The following is a 13,102-nucleotide window of genomic DNA, read 5'->3' as shown; positions in this document are numbered from 1 at the left end:
TATTAATTTAAAAAAAAGTACCTATTATAAACCAAATAAACAAATTTTAGATGAAACATAATCCTGAGCCACAATGGCAGAGTGAAGCTGGAAATCTGGTCCAGAAGCCACATGAAACCAAGTCTCTGAACAGAGTCTAATCAAATGAAACTACTCTCCAGTCAGGATAGATTAGAAAAACTAAAGAAAGGTCAGTTTCACTGGAGTGAAAAGGATGTTCAGTCCAGCTTAGACAGAGTCTGGAAAACACAGTGAGGGAGTATTAATTTCAACAGATCAGCAACTGAGACACTCAGTCCTGGTTAAGGATACCAGTGGAGTAACCCTCAGTCCCAGCTAAGAAGAGAAATTATGGGAAATCATGCTTTTCTTAAAGAGAGAAAGAAAAGCTACCTCCTGCAAATACAGAGTGTTCTTGTGCTCAAACCCAGGAAGCTTGAAACAGTGCCTCCTTTAGGAGAAGAGCTCAACCATATAAGTTTAAAAAAAACGAGAGAGAGAGAGAGAGAGAGAGAGAGAGAGAGAGAGAGAGAGAGAGAGAGAGAGAGAGAGAGAGAGAGAGAGAGAGGAGAGAGGAGAGAGGAGAGAGGAGAGAGGAGAGAGGAGAGAGAGAAGAGAGAGAGAGAGAGAAAGAGAAAGAGAGTGTGGAAATGCAAAAAAAGGAAAGAAAATAAACAAGAAACATAAAAGAATCTTGACCATAGAAAGCTACTATGATGATAGGGAAGAGCAAAGCAACAACTGAAACAAGGGACAAAATAGCCATAGAGGAAATGAAAAGAATGGTATGAATTGGGCTCAAGGCCAAAGAGACTTCTTCTTCTTGCTCATCAAAAAGATAGAGAGGCAAAATAAAGAATGATAAAGAATGAGAGATACAAAGGGAGTTCAACAGTTTGTAAAAGGGAATTCCTTTAAAAATATAATTGTCCAAAGGAAAAAAAGAAAAGAAAAAAGAAAAAAGAAAAAAAATACTGGAAAGTAGAACTAACCAAACGGGAAAAAAAGGGATGCAAAAGGTGAAGAAAATCACAAAGTAAAAATTAGAATGGGGCAAATGGAAGGTAACGATTTCAGGAATCAATCAAACTAAAAGGAATGAAAAAATGAAAGAAAATGTAAAATATCTGCAAAGAGACTAGAAGGCCATGATTGAAAAGAGCATTCATGGACAGCATTATCAAAGAAAACTGTCCTGATATTCTAGAAATGGGGAGAATAGTTATTAAAGAATCCATCAATATGGAAAGAGATCCCACAAGGAACACCCCAAGGATGCCAGAAGTATAATCCCAAGGAAAAATACTGCAAGATGCCAGACAAATGTAATTCAAGTAGGAAAGAGCTACAATCAGGATCATCCAGGATTTAGCAGTATATACAGTAAAAGATCTGAGGCCCGAAATACCATATTCCAGAAGACAAAGAACCTGGGGCTACAAGGAAGAATTAATTACTCAGTGAGTCTGAGTATTATCTTTGAGGGTAGGTGAAAGTTCTTCAAAGAATAGACTTCCTAGTGAAATAATTTTTATTGAAAAAAGCAGAATTAACAGTATTTAAAATTCAAACATAGGACTCAAAAGAAACCTAGAAAGGTAAACAGGGAAAAATACATTTAAATTTTATCCCTACATAGGAAAGTGATATTTGTAACTCTTGAGTGCTACATATATTATTGAAGCAGAGGTGAGGGAACAGAAGGTGTACTTTTGAATGGACTCTGATGTGATGATATTAAAAGAAAGAATACATTAAGGGGTAGGAAAAGGATTACTGGGAGAAGAGGACTAGGTAAAATGTGACAAATTAGATTACATGAAGATGCACAAAAGACCTATAAACATTCAAAGGAAACAGGGGGGGGGGTTAGCATATTCTAAGAGTGTATTTAATCAGTTTTGGTTCAAAGAGGGAATAACTTAGTCATTGAGTTGAATATAGAAATCGATATTACCCCTAAAGAAATAGGAGGAGAAAGGCGAAAGGGAAAAGAGGGACTTGATAGAAGGGAGGGCAGGTAGGGGGTGGGGTGGATTCATAAAACACTAGTACATATGGAAAAAGAGAACAAAAGTATATACAAGGAAAAATAGGATGGAGGAAATACTGAGCTGATAATCATAACTCTAACTGTGAATGGGATGAACTCTGCCATAAAATGTAAGTGAATAGCTGAGTAGATTAAAAAACAGAATCCTACAATGTGTTGTTTACAAGAAACACATTTGACACAGAGCTACAGAGTAAAATGGAGCAAAATTTATTATGCTTCAACTGGAGTAATAAAACTGGAGTAATCATCCTGATTTCAGATAAAGCAAAAATAAATAGGAATTTATTTAAAAGAGATGAAGAAGGAAAGTACATCTTGTTAAACGATACCATAAACAATGAAGTAGGAATAATTTTAAATCTATATGCATAAAATTCTAGAACATTCAATTTCTTAGAGAAGATATTAAGCCAGTTACAAAAATAAACTAAAAAACGATTCTACTGGGGGACCTTAACCTTCCCCTCACTGAATCAGACAAAGCTAATCACAAAATAAAACAAATCAGGGAAGTTAATGAGGGAAGAATCTTAGAAAACCTAGATATGATAGACCTCTGGAGAAAACTGAATAGGGACATAAAGGAATAGATCTTTTTCTTGGCAATATATAGCACCTACACAAAAATTGACCATGGGGGGAAAAAAAGCTCACAATCAAATGCAGAAAGGCAGAAATGATACATGCTTCCTTTTCAGACCATGAGGCAATAAAAATTATATTCAATAAAAGGTCAGGAAAAGATAGACTAAAATCCAATTGGAGAAGTAAATAATCTAATTCTAAATAGTGTGTCAAACAACAATTCACAGACAGAATCCATAATTTATTCCAGAGAATGACAATGAGAAAATGTACCAAAACCTATGGGATGCAGCCAAAGCAGTTCTTAGGGGAAATGTTATATATATACCTACATTATAACACACACATATATGCATATATATGTATGTATATGTATATGTGTGTATGTATATATGTATGTATATATACATATATATGTGTGTATATATATATATATACATATATATATATATATATACACATATATGTGTGTGTGTGTGTATACACACAGTTAACATGAATAAAATAGAGAAAGGGATCAATGGATTGGGCATGTAACTAAAAAAAAAGCTAGCAAAAGAACAAATTAAAAACGTCCCTTTAAATACCAAATAAGAAATTCTGAAATTCAAAAGAAGGAATAATAAAATTTAAAGAAAACTATTGAATTAATGAAACTAAGTTGGTTTTAAGAAAACAAATGAACAAAATGGGTGAACCTTTGGTGAATTTGATTAGAAAAAAGGAAAGAAGAAAATCAAATTATCAGCATCAAAAATGAAAAGAATAAACTTACCACCAATGAAAAATATATTAAAGGAATAATTAGGAACTATTTTACCCAAATGTATGCCAGCAACTCTGGATATCTTAACAGAAATAGATGAATATTACAACAACAGTATACATTGCTCAATTTAACAGTAGAGAAATTAAGTAACTTAAATAGTCCTATTTTAGATAAAGAAATTGAACAAGGCATCAATGATCTCCCTAAAAAAAAAATTAAAAAAACCTCCACAGTTAGATGGATTCCCAAGTAAATTCTACCAAATATTTAAAGAACAATTAATTCCAATACTGTGTAAACTTTTTGGGAAAAAAGGCTAAGAAGTTCTGTCAAATTCCTTCAGTGACACAAATATGGAAATAATAAGCTAAACTAGGATGAGTCAAAACAGAAAATTACACATTGATCTCCCTAGTGAATATAATATCTTAAATAAAATATTAGCAAAGAGATTATAGCAAAACTTCAGCAGTGTGGGGAGCAAGTATGAAGTAAGGAAATGCTGAAGAACTTACAGCAATGTTAAATTCCTTTTCTGTATTCTATCTTCTCTAGGTCTCTGTGACCTGCATAGGTATGTTCAATGTTTAGGCTACTAATTGCTTAGATTTTTTAATGACATTTATTGTCTGTCCAGGCTATCGATGTTTATTTAGGCTACTAATTGTTTAGTTTTTGAGATATATGATGACATTCAATTAACTGGTGGGGAAGGAGGGGGGCACCTATCTCTTGATGTTCCCCAAACCCATGATGTAATCCTTTTGCAATTAATCCTATAAAAACTGTATATGTTCCCTTAGTCCTTTAGCCCTTCTACCTTGAGCTTGCTTTCTTTCCCTCCTCACAGTGGAATTGCTCATTCTCATGAGAATTTGTTAAATAAACAACTTTTCTGCTTTTTACTTTGAGAGGTCTCTGAGAAGTCATTTTTGGATAGGATTTTCTATCCGTCACAGTTTGGGGGCTCAGTCCGGGATGAGTCTTTGGGGGAGATGGCTGCACATCCCAAACGGAGATAGGCGTGCCCATGGATAGTTTTTTTCCCGTGTTCTCTGGCTCTGAGTGTGTAGCCTCCCTCCCTCTCTGACAAAAGACCGGAGGCGGAGATACTCAGTGAAAAGCAGAATTGAAGATAAAAAGGAGAAATAGAGTCCTGAGGAGCCGGCGGTGGTCTAAGCAAACACGTGTTTCTCCAGGTGAGCTTAGAAATCTGGGGGTCTATTGGCTGGGTCAAGGGAGACCCGAGGGATTAGCCCTCCTCAAAATTGCTTTGTTCGGACTGTTTCTCTGACCCCAAGGGAAGGATTTCCTAAGATGATTCTCTCTGGAGTGACCACTGCAGCAAGACAATTGGTCTTTGCTGACAATTTGGTTTGAGACCAAGTTGGGAAAATGGGATAGAAGCAGTCAAAAGAATTTGTCAGGACGGTAGCTAGGTATTAAAAGAAATGTAAAAGATGAAAATAAGAGCTCTACTTGTGTCTGTGTATGTATGTTTGTGCTTTATATTGTTTTTATCCCGTGTTAAAAGTTAGCAAGTTCATAAAAGATAAAGTGTTCAGCCTCTGTGTTGCAGGCTTAGAGAAATAAAATAGCAGGCTGAATTGCTGGGAGTTGGGATTCAGTCAGAGTAGTAATTCTTTCAGAGTGGCTCAGAATGCATTGGTCTTAAATCATGCAATATCTAGGCATTCTCTGGGAAGGCAGAGAGATGCACTAAATGGGCTTGGAAGTTTAGAGAAACTCCGTTTGGATTCTGGGAGGGAAGAATGTTCAAGGTGAAACATTCTCTCCAGGGGCAGGGGTCCTGGGAAAAGCCCCTAGTCTGTTTGGCTGATTTAAAAGCCCTGTTAAGTTGTAAGAATAATGTTAAGAAGTTTGGAAATTGATTATTTGAAAATTTGTTCATGATTTTAAATCTTTTTAATCTGATGTACTAATTTGTAAGTAAATGGAACTTGGCTATTTTAAACTGGTGGGAGAGTTTTCTCTGAAAAGCAGATTTTCAAAGTCCGCTAAAGAGGAGTAATGGCAATACAATCTTATCTGCTTAATACTACCTGGGAAGCTTCTTACTAGTGGCCTTGAAGCAGAAGAAGGCAGAAGAAAAAAAAAGAAAGAAAAGAAAAACTATTTGGTTTGCTTCTGAAACATTGGGTAATTTGTTATCATTATGGGTTATGAATCTTGAAGTTTAAATTAAAAAAAAAAGGTGATTAAAGAAAAGGGACAAAAGAGATTGATTTACAAAAGTAATTAATAGTTTAAATGAAGCATCTAGTCAGAAGAGTTATTAGTTTGGAAGTGTTTAAAGTATGTCGAAGAAGGTTTAAGTAAGTAAGCATTGGGAGGAGAGAGACAGAGATGGGACAGGAGAAGGAAGGTGATTTAAGAAGATTGATTAGTTGGAGCAAATGATTTCAAGAAGAAATCAGTGGGGAAAAGAAGGAACTTGTTGGAAAGGGAGTCATGGAGAGATGACTGTGAGACGGGATGTATTTTTGCAGGAGGAGAACAGCAGTGGAAAGCTGCAGCCATTTTTGGCTGAAGAAAGCAAACTGATCTGGTTACTCATACAACATGTTAATTGAGTGAATATTTGTTTGTAAAATACATAATGGCTTTGTGTTTAATGAATACGATCAAAAATGTGATATATAATCTGAAAGGGCTATTTTAAAAAAGAGTTTAATTGATGTTTTTAAAAACTTTTCAGATTCTTTTCTGTGAAAATAGAGTTTTAATTCACTATATTGATGTCAATTATTTAGAGGGACTCCAAGGATAGTAGTTTTTGCCTTTGTCCTTTTGAAAATGTTTTTGTTATGGACAATATGTAGTTTATGATTTTTCTGTGTATTTGGTATTTAAAAAAAGCAAAATGATTGATATAATATTCAATTTATGGAACATCCACTTGAGTATGTAAGAATTGTGTGATCATTCTGGAATTAATTTCTTATTGTTAAAAGTCTTACAATATGTAGATGATCTTCTTGTGGCAGGGAAGAAAAAGAGTGGCCTTGTCCAAGTTACTATCAGTTTGTTAAGTTATTTAAGAGCACAGGATCTGAGAATTTCTTAAGAAACATTGTAATTTGTGAAATGTGAGGTAAAATATTTAGGTCATTGTATGAATGAAGGGAAAAAAGAAATTAGATCCTGAAATTACTTGAGGGAAAGAATGGAAACAGTAAAGGAAAGGGATTGGCACACAGGGCATTGGTCACTGAAATTTTGACTAATCTTATATTGCCTAAGAATATTGCAGTGATTCATGTGCAGGGGCACCAAGGAGGACATTCATTTGAGATAAGGAGAAACTGCTTTGCAGATGAGGAGGCAAAACGGCCTGGAGAAGAGGAATCTGTAAGTACAGAGGAGATGATGGTGCTAATTCTGGCATTTCTGCCTCCAATGCTTCCACCTTCCTTTATCGCAGAAGGGAAGCAGGAAACCCAAAGCCTTGGCGCTCAGGAGGATAAAGAGGGCACTGGCTCCTCCCTGACGGCAGAGAGGTACCAGCACAGAGATCACAGCAGGTATGAGACATGTACTCCGAACATTTACATCAGGGCAGTCATTGGGGTTTTCAAGGCCTGTGTGATATAGTGCTAAGTTTGTGGCACTGGTTTGTACATAATAGCAGGCAATTGGTCAGTGGGTGTCCTGTTTGTCAGAGTATGAATAGGGCGGCCCAATGACAAGTCCAAAAAGGAGGAAGGCCCCCTAGTATCAGGCCTTTCCAAAAGCATACAGGTGGACTTTACCAAGCTGCCATCAGTGGGGTGTCTCAGATATCTGCTGGTCGTAGTGGACCATCTGACCTCATGGGTGGAGGCCTTTCCCCTTACATGGGCAACTGCCTCAGCAGTTTGTAAAAGTACTCCTTGAGCATATCATTCCGGGGTATAGGATGGTGGATCAGGTAGATTCAGACCAAGGCACACATTTCATGACTAAGATCCTCCAATCTGTGGCCCAATCATGGGACTTATATACCCCATGGCATCTGCCCTCATCAGGTAAAGTGGAAAGGATGGATAAGGAAATTAAACAGCAACTGACTAAATTGGAGTTAGAGACACAATTGCCCTGGACCAGGTACCTTCCCCTTGCCTTATTAAGAATTAGAACAAAACCCCGAAGGGATGTGGGATTATCACCTTATGAGTTATTGTATGGTCACCCTTATCTAAAAGGGATTCAAAATTCCTCCTTGGATGCAATGTTTGAGACCAAGGATTTGTTTTTAGGAAAATATGTCATGTCTTTATTGCAACATCTAAAAACTTTACACCTAAAAGGGCTTATTGTTCAGACTCCTCCCTTAGGATTCACAGTGCATAAGTTCCAGCTTGGAGACCAGCGTCCTGGTTCAGACATGGAAGGAGGACAAGCTGACCCTGAGCTGGAAAGGACCGTTCCAGATCCTGTTGACTTCAGATACAGCAACACGCACCAAAAAGATAGGTTGGGCACATCACATTCGAGTCAAAGGTCCCATGGATTTGCTAAAGAAGTGAGCAGTAGAGACTGATCCAGGAACATTAAAAGTGCAGCTGAGCAAAGACTGATTAATTGTGCATGTAAAATCTTTTTGACTTGTCTCATTTGGGGAACTGTCTTGGAACTTTTCTTGTTTGTACTAGATATTACAATTTATTGAACTGTATTGTTAGGAATTAAGGGTATTATATACTAGTAAGGAGAATTGGGTATGAACCAAACCCAAAGGGTTGGAGACTGTGCCTTGTATATGCATATATGCTTTTATGTGGGTACACCCTTTGTATTGGTACCTCGAGAGCTGTGTAGTAAAAGCATCACTGGACCCTGACTAGTACAGTTTAGGGAGATATTGCCTACATCAGACTGGTACAGGGCCATGGATGGGAGAAAGTAAGTGTACATGGACATTTACTTGCAGGTCAGAGAAGGGAGCTATCATAGACTACAGTAGGTATGTGAATAGATGGAATCAAACTAGTATAACTTGTTATGATGGATCAGTAATTCGCTGTATCCAAAGTTCTAATAGCTGGTGGTCTTGATTTGATGGTAGCTGGTGAAAACAACTTTTATGGTATGGACTAATTGCTATCAGTGATATTATTTTGTTACCATTATGTTTACCCTGTATGATTACACTAATAACCAAAATAGTCCACCGATCTCTTTCAAAATTATTGCATCCAGAGGGTGCTGTTAAAATGATGATTCTCCAGAAAAGAGGCTGGAGAGTGTTGGAAGGGGATAAATCTGATAGTGAACTTGATAAACAATGTATGAGCTTGTTAACTGACTTTGAGCAATGTGTAAGTTCTTAATAGAGCATGTGATAAAAATCACTTACATATTAGGAGTGGGGAGCTGTGGGGAGCAAGTATGAAGTAAGGATATTGTGAAGAACTTACAGCAATGTTAAATTCAATGTTTAGGCTACTAATTGCTTAGATTTTTTTTATGACATTTATGTCTGTCCAGGCTATCGATGTTTATTTAGGCTACTAATTGTTTAGTTTTTGAGATATATGATGACATTCAATTAACTGGTGGGGAAGGAGGGGGGCACCTATCTCTTAATGTTCCCCAAACCCATGATGTAATCCTTTTGCAATTAATCCTATAAAAACTGTATATGTTCCCTTAGTCCTTTAGCCCTTCTACCTTGAGCTTGCTTTCTTTCCCTACTCACGGTGGAATTGCTCATTCTCATGAGAATTTGTTAAATAAACAACTTTTCTGCTTTTTACTTTGAGAGGTCTCTGAGAAGTCATTTTTGGATAGGATTTTCAATCCTCACAGCAGGATAATACATTATGAGTAAGTGGGATTTATACCAGGAATGCAGGCCTGATTCAATATCAGGAAAACTATAGCTATATTCCATCATATCAATAACAAAAGCAACAGAAATCATATGATAATTTCAGTAGATACATTAAAAGCTTTTGACAAAATACAGTACCTATTCCTACTAAAAACAGAGAATCGGGATAAAGGGAATTTTTTTGAAAATATAAGCATTATCTATCTAAAACCAACAGACAGCATCATTTGCAATGGAGAGAACCTGGACACATTCCCAATAAGATCAGTGGGGAAACAAGAATGCCTCTTATCACCATTATGATTCAGTATTGCACTAGAAATATTGGCTTTAGCTGTAAGAAAAGAAAAATAAAAGGAATTAGAATAGGCAATAAGGAGACTACAAATCCTTGCAGATGACATGATATACTAGAATACTAGAAAATTATCCAAAAACTTCCTTGAAATAACAGTTTTACAAAGTTGCAGTGTATAAAATAAACCTGCACAAACCATCAGCATTTCTATATATTACTGACAATTACAGCATCAAGAGATAAATTTCATTTAAAGTAATTGTAGACAAAATAATTGGGAGGGTTATAGGTAATGTCTAAGAAGTCAGTTAATTTGGTAATTTTGAGATTCCTAGTAACTTTGGAGGAGCAGTTACATTGAATAATAAATAAATTGAATAATTTGAAGTCAGGTTAGAGGGGCTTAACCGGAGATTGAGAAGAGAAGAAGCAGAGCTGATGAGCATAGATGGCTTTTTCCATGACTTGAGAAAGGGCTTTAAAAAGGTGACAGCTTTAGAAGTAATCTGATCAATGAGGGCTTTTAAAAGATGGGGTAACATAGCGATGTTTGCAAAAAGGGAATATAGATTTGGAAATAGTGGAAATGATACATGATAGAGGATGAAATCTTTTGAAGAAGAAAAGTAGATCAAGTAGATCATTGTAAAGTGATAGCTCTTGTTAAGGAGATGGACTTGCCTTTTGACCCAAAATAGAAAAGTAGATAGTGGAAGATATCTGAGTTATGTGAGATAAAAATAGGAGAAAAGGAAACTTTTAGTGAATAACCTGTTTTTTTTTTTTTGTTTCTTTGTTTGTTTTTTTCAGCGAAAAAAAAAAAACTCTGCTGTTCATCAGCAGAGAGGGTAAGTTCAGGGGATGCAATAGAACACTTGGGGAGAAAAAACAAAGTTCATTATGACTGGATATGAGAATGAATAAACAAGGTAAGATTAGATTGATTGCTTTGCCATTGGCCCTAAGGATTCTTTATCCTTCAGGACAGTCTTTCAAAATCTGTGATCTCATTAGAGATTTAGTAACAATTTCTAAAATCTCTGTGATCCTGGGTCTTAGCATCTTTGTGCTCCATTATTTGCTCCATTATTTTCTGGAGCTAAGATTTTCAGTACCTTAAGAATCACTTGGGATATATCAAATACATAATTACATTCAAAGTAGACACTTTGTTTACCAACTTCTAACCAAATGTGTTGGGGTCCTCAGCTAGTGCAGAACTGCTGACACCAGTGGTCTGAGCACTTACCCACAGTTATTGTCGCCTCTACAAACTTTGGATGTTTCCGGATATTACAGAGTAGACAGACACCATTTATGCATTTAGAGAAGCTTTATTGAGTGGTTACATTATCTTACCTCTCCTTCCTCTCCTCTCTTTCCCTCTGCTGTCCTGTTCTTATACCCCTTTCATCTGCCCTTGCCAACGTGCCCCAGCAACAAGTATGTGTATAGCTTATTGTATCCAGGAGCCCAACTCCTGAGACGGTGGGAGCTATCTCGATTTGGTATGTGATCAATGCCTGTCCTGATGTGTCTACAGGGTATATCCCGGATGTGTAGTCAGCCAAGCAGAACATACACCTGAGGCCTCAACATCCATTCCCAAGAGAGTGCTGACCAAAAGCCACAGATCACAGACCACAGACCACAAGGGCCAGATTTGAACAAGACTTGTTTTTGCACAGAATTTTTGCTTACACAAATGAGGAATTGTGTGCAAGGTACACAATGAAAGGTCACAAAATTAATGCAGACTCTTGTTATTCTGTTCTCTAGCACTCTTGTGGCTATGTTCCCTAGCACGCAGGTGTTACTATTACTCCTCTTTCTCTTAGGATACTTAGTAAATCTACTTCCTGATCTTAAGTAGGCTGATTTTATAGACTTGTAACACTAGTTATCCTGATGTCCACTGCTTGCAAACAAAATGTCTTTCATTTTAGCCCTCCCCTAGAGTTTTCTATTACTCTTAAGAAGATTTGTAAGAAGATCGGAGCCAAGATGGCAGAGAATATACACGTGAATTTCTAAGCTCCCTACTACACTCAATACCAATTAGCTAACTCAGCCTCCAAAATAATGCTGGATAAAAAAATCACAAAGATTAAAAGCACAACTTACCAGCCGAAGAGAATCTGGAGTTTTGTCAGAAAAGGTTGGTCCAGAGGAGAGGAAAAAAAAAAAAAAAGGACCAGCACAGAGAGTGTTAGACTAAAGGCTAGCACATTGTGCCAAACGGGCTGGGAAAACTTATGGGGTTAGAATAGATACTGAGACAGAAGTCTCTAGCCTAGGCTAATAGCTCTACTGTGCTTGTAAAATAGCAGATCAGAAGAGAAATGAAAGCAACTTAAAAAAACAAACAAACAAACAAAAAAAGGCCCAAACCCCATACCAGAAGTGACCAACACTGATCTGGCAAAGCTGTGCGCCATATGCTTCTCCTTGAGGCAGTTGAGAACTTGCACAGCGGGGCAGCCTCTAATCTACACAGTTCGGGGCTCAGCCTGAGGGGGCAGAACTATCACAGCAGTGAAACTCCTGCAGCAATGACACTGCTTCCCCAGCAGAAACTTCCGGTCTGTGTTGCTGGTCAGCTGCTAATATCCACAGACCCTTCCCAGGCTTTGGCCTGGGGTTGTGACTATTTCACTGTTCAGTCTGTAGCCTCAGGGCAGCCGCTAGGCCATACAGCAGGGCTCTTCACTGGGCACTCCTCAAAGCACATCCATGTTAACCACCTCAGAGTCATTTCCAGAGGGGGAGGGCAGGGGGAAAATCTCCCCCAGAGCTCTCTCTTAGCCTGGGCACAAAATTGCTGTAATCCACGCTATTTCTGTTCTACAAGGAAGCTAGTAAATTTCCTACCCAAAGGGAGGACCCCACAGAGTTTTAACAATGAGTAAGAAATTGAAGAGAATGATTGACACCTTCTATACAGAGTAAGAGCGGGTATCCAACCCCAAGAAAGCTAACAGCAGACAGTCTCCAGATAATACCCTAAAGGGGAACAATACCTGCCCCCCATCACTTAACTCTCTCCTAGAAGAGACTATTAAAACATTAAGAGAATTAGGAGACTGGGGAAAGGAAAGAAAAGCTATGATAGAGAGCAACAATATCCTGAAATTTGAGTTGGAAAAGATAAAGAAATCACAGGAAGTGCATGGGAATAAAATTTGTGAATTGGAAAAGGTTAAAAAATCGCGGGAAAGTAGGATTTCTGAATTGGAAAAGATAAAAATTTGTAGGATTTGTGAATTGGAAAAAGAAAATAACTCACTAAAAAAAAATAGTTAAAGAGAAAAAAAATTCCACAAAGCAAAATAATTCATTTCAAAACTCAATTCGACATCTAAGAGTTGGTTTTAGGAAAAAGCCAATAAAATAGATAAAACTTTGGTAAATCTGATCAGAAAAAGGAAAGAGGAAAATCAAATTGTTCATCATAAAAATGAAAAGGAGGATCTTTCCACAAATGAAGAGGGAATTTGAAAAATAATGAGTTACTTTGCCCAACTTTATGCCAATAAATTTGATAACTGAAGTGAAATG

General features: G+C 37.1%; 1 long non-coding RNA gene across 1 annotated transcript; it reads left to right on the top strand.

The window, feature by feature from the left end:
- Nucleotides 1-4,783: 4,783 nt before the first annotated feature.
- LOC141544664 (uncharacterized) lies at nt 4,784-9,172 on the top strand. The gene is made up of 3 exons (XR_012482749.1): nt 4,784-4,899; nt 6,856-6,955; nt 7,748-9,172. It is a non-coding gene; the product is annotated as an uncharacterized LOC141544664 (long non-coding RNA).
- The last annotated feature ends 3,930 nt before the right edge of the window (nt 9,173-13,102 follow it).

This window comes from Sminthopsis crassicaudata, chromosome 5, assembly GCF_048593235.1.
Source record: "Sminthopsis crassicaudata isolate SCR6 chromosome 5, ASM4859323v1, whole genome shotgun sequence".
Classification (NCBI taxonomy): Eukaryota; Metazoa; Chordata; class Mammalia; order Dasyuromorphia; family Dasyuridae; genus Sminthopsis; species Sminthopsis crassicaudata.
The sequence above is the reverse complement of the archived record's forward strand: the minus strand, read 5'-3'. Positions and strand labels throughout refer to the sequence as shown.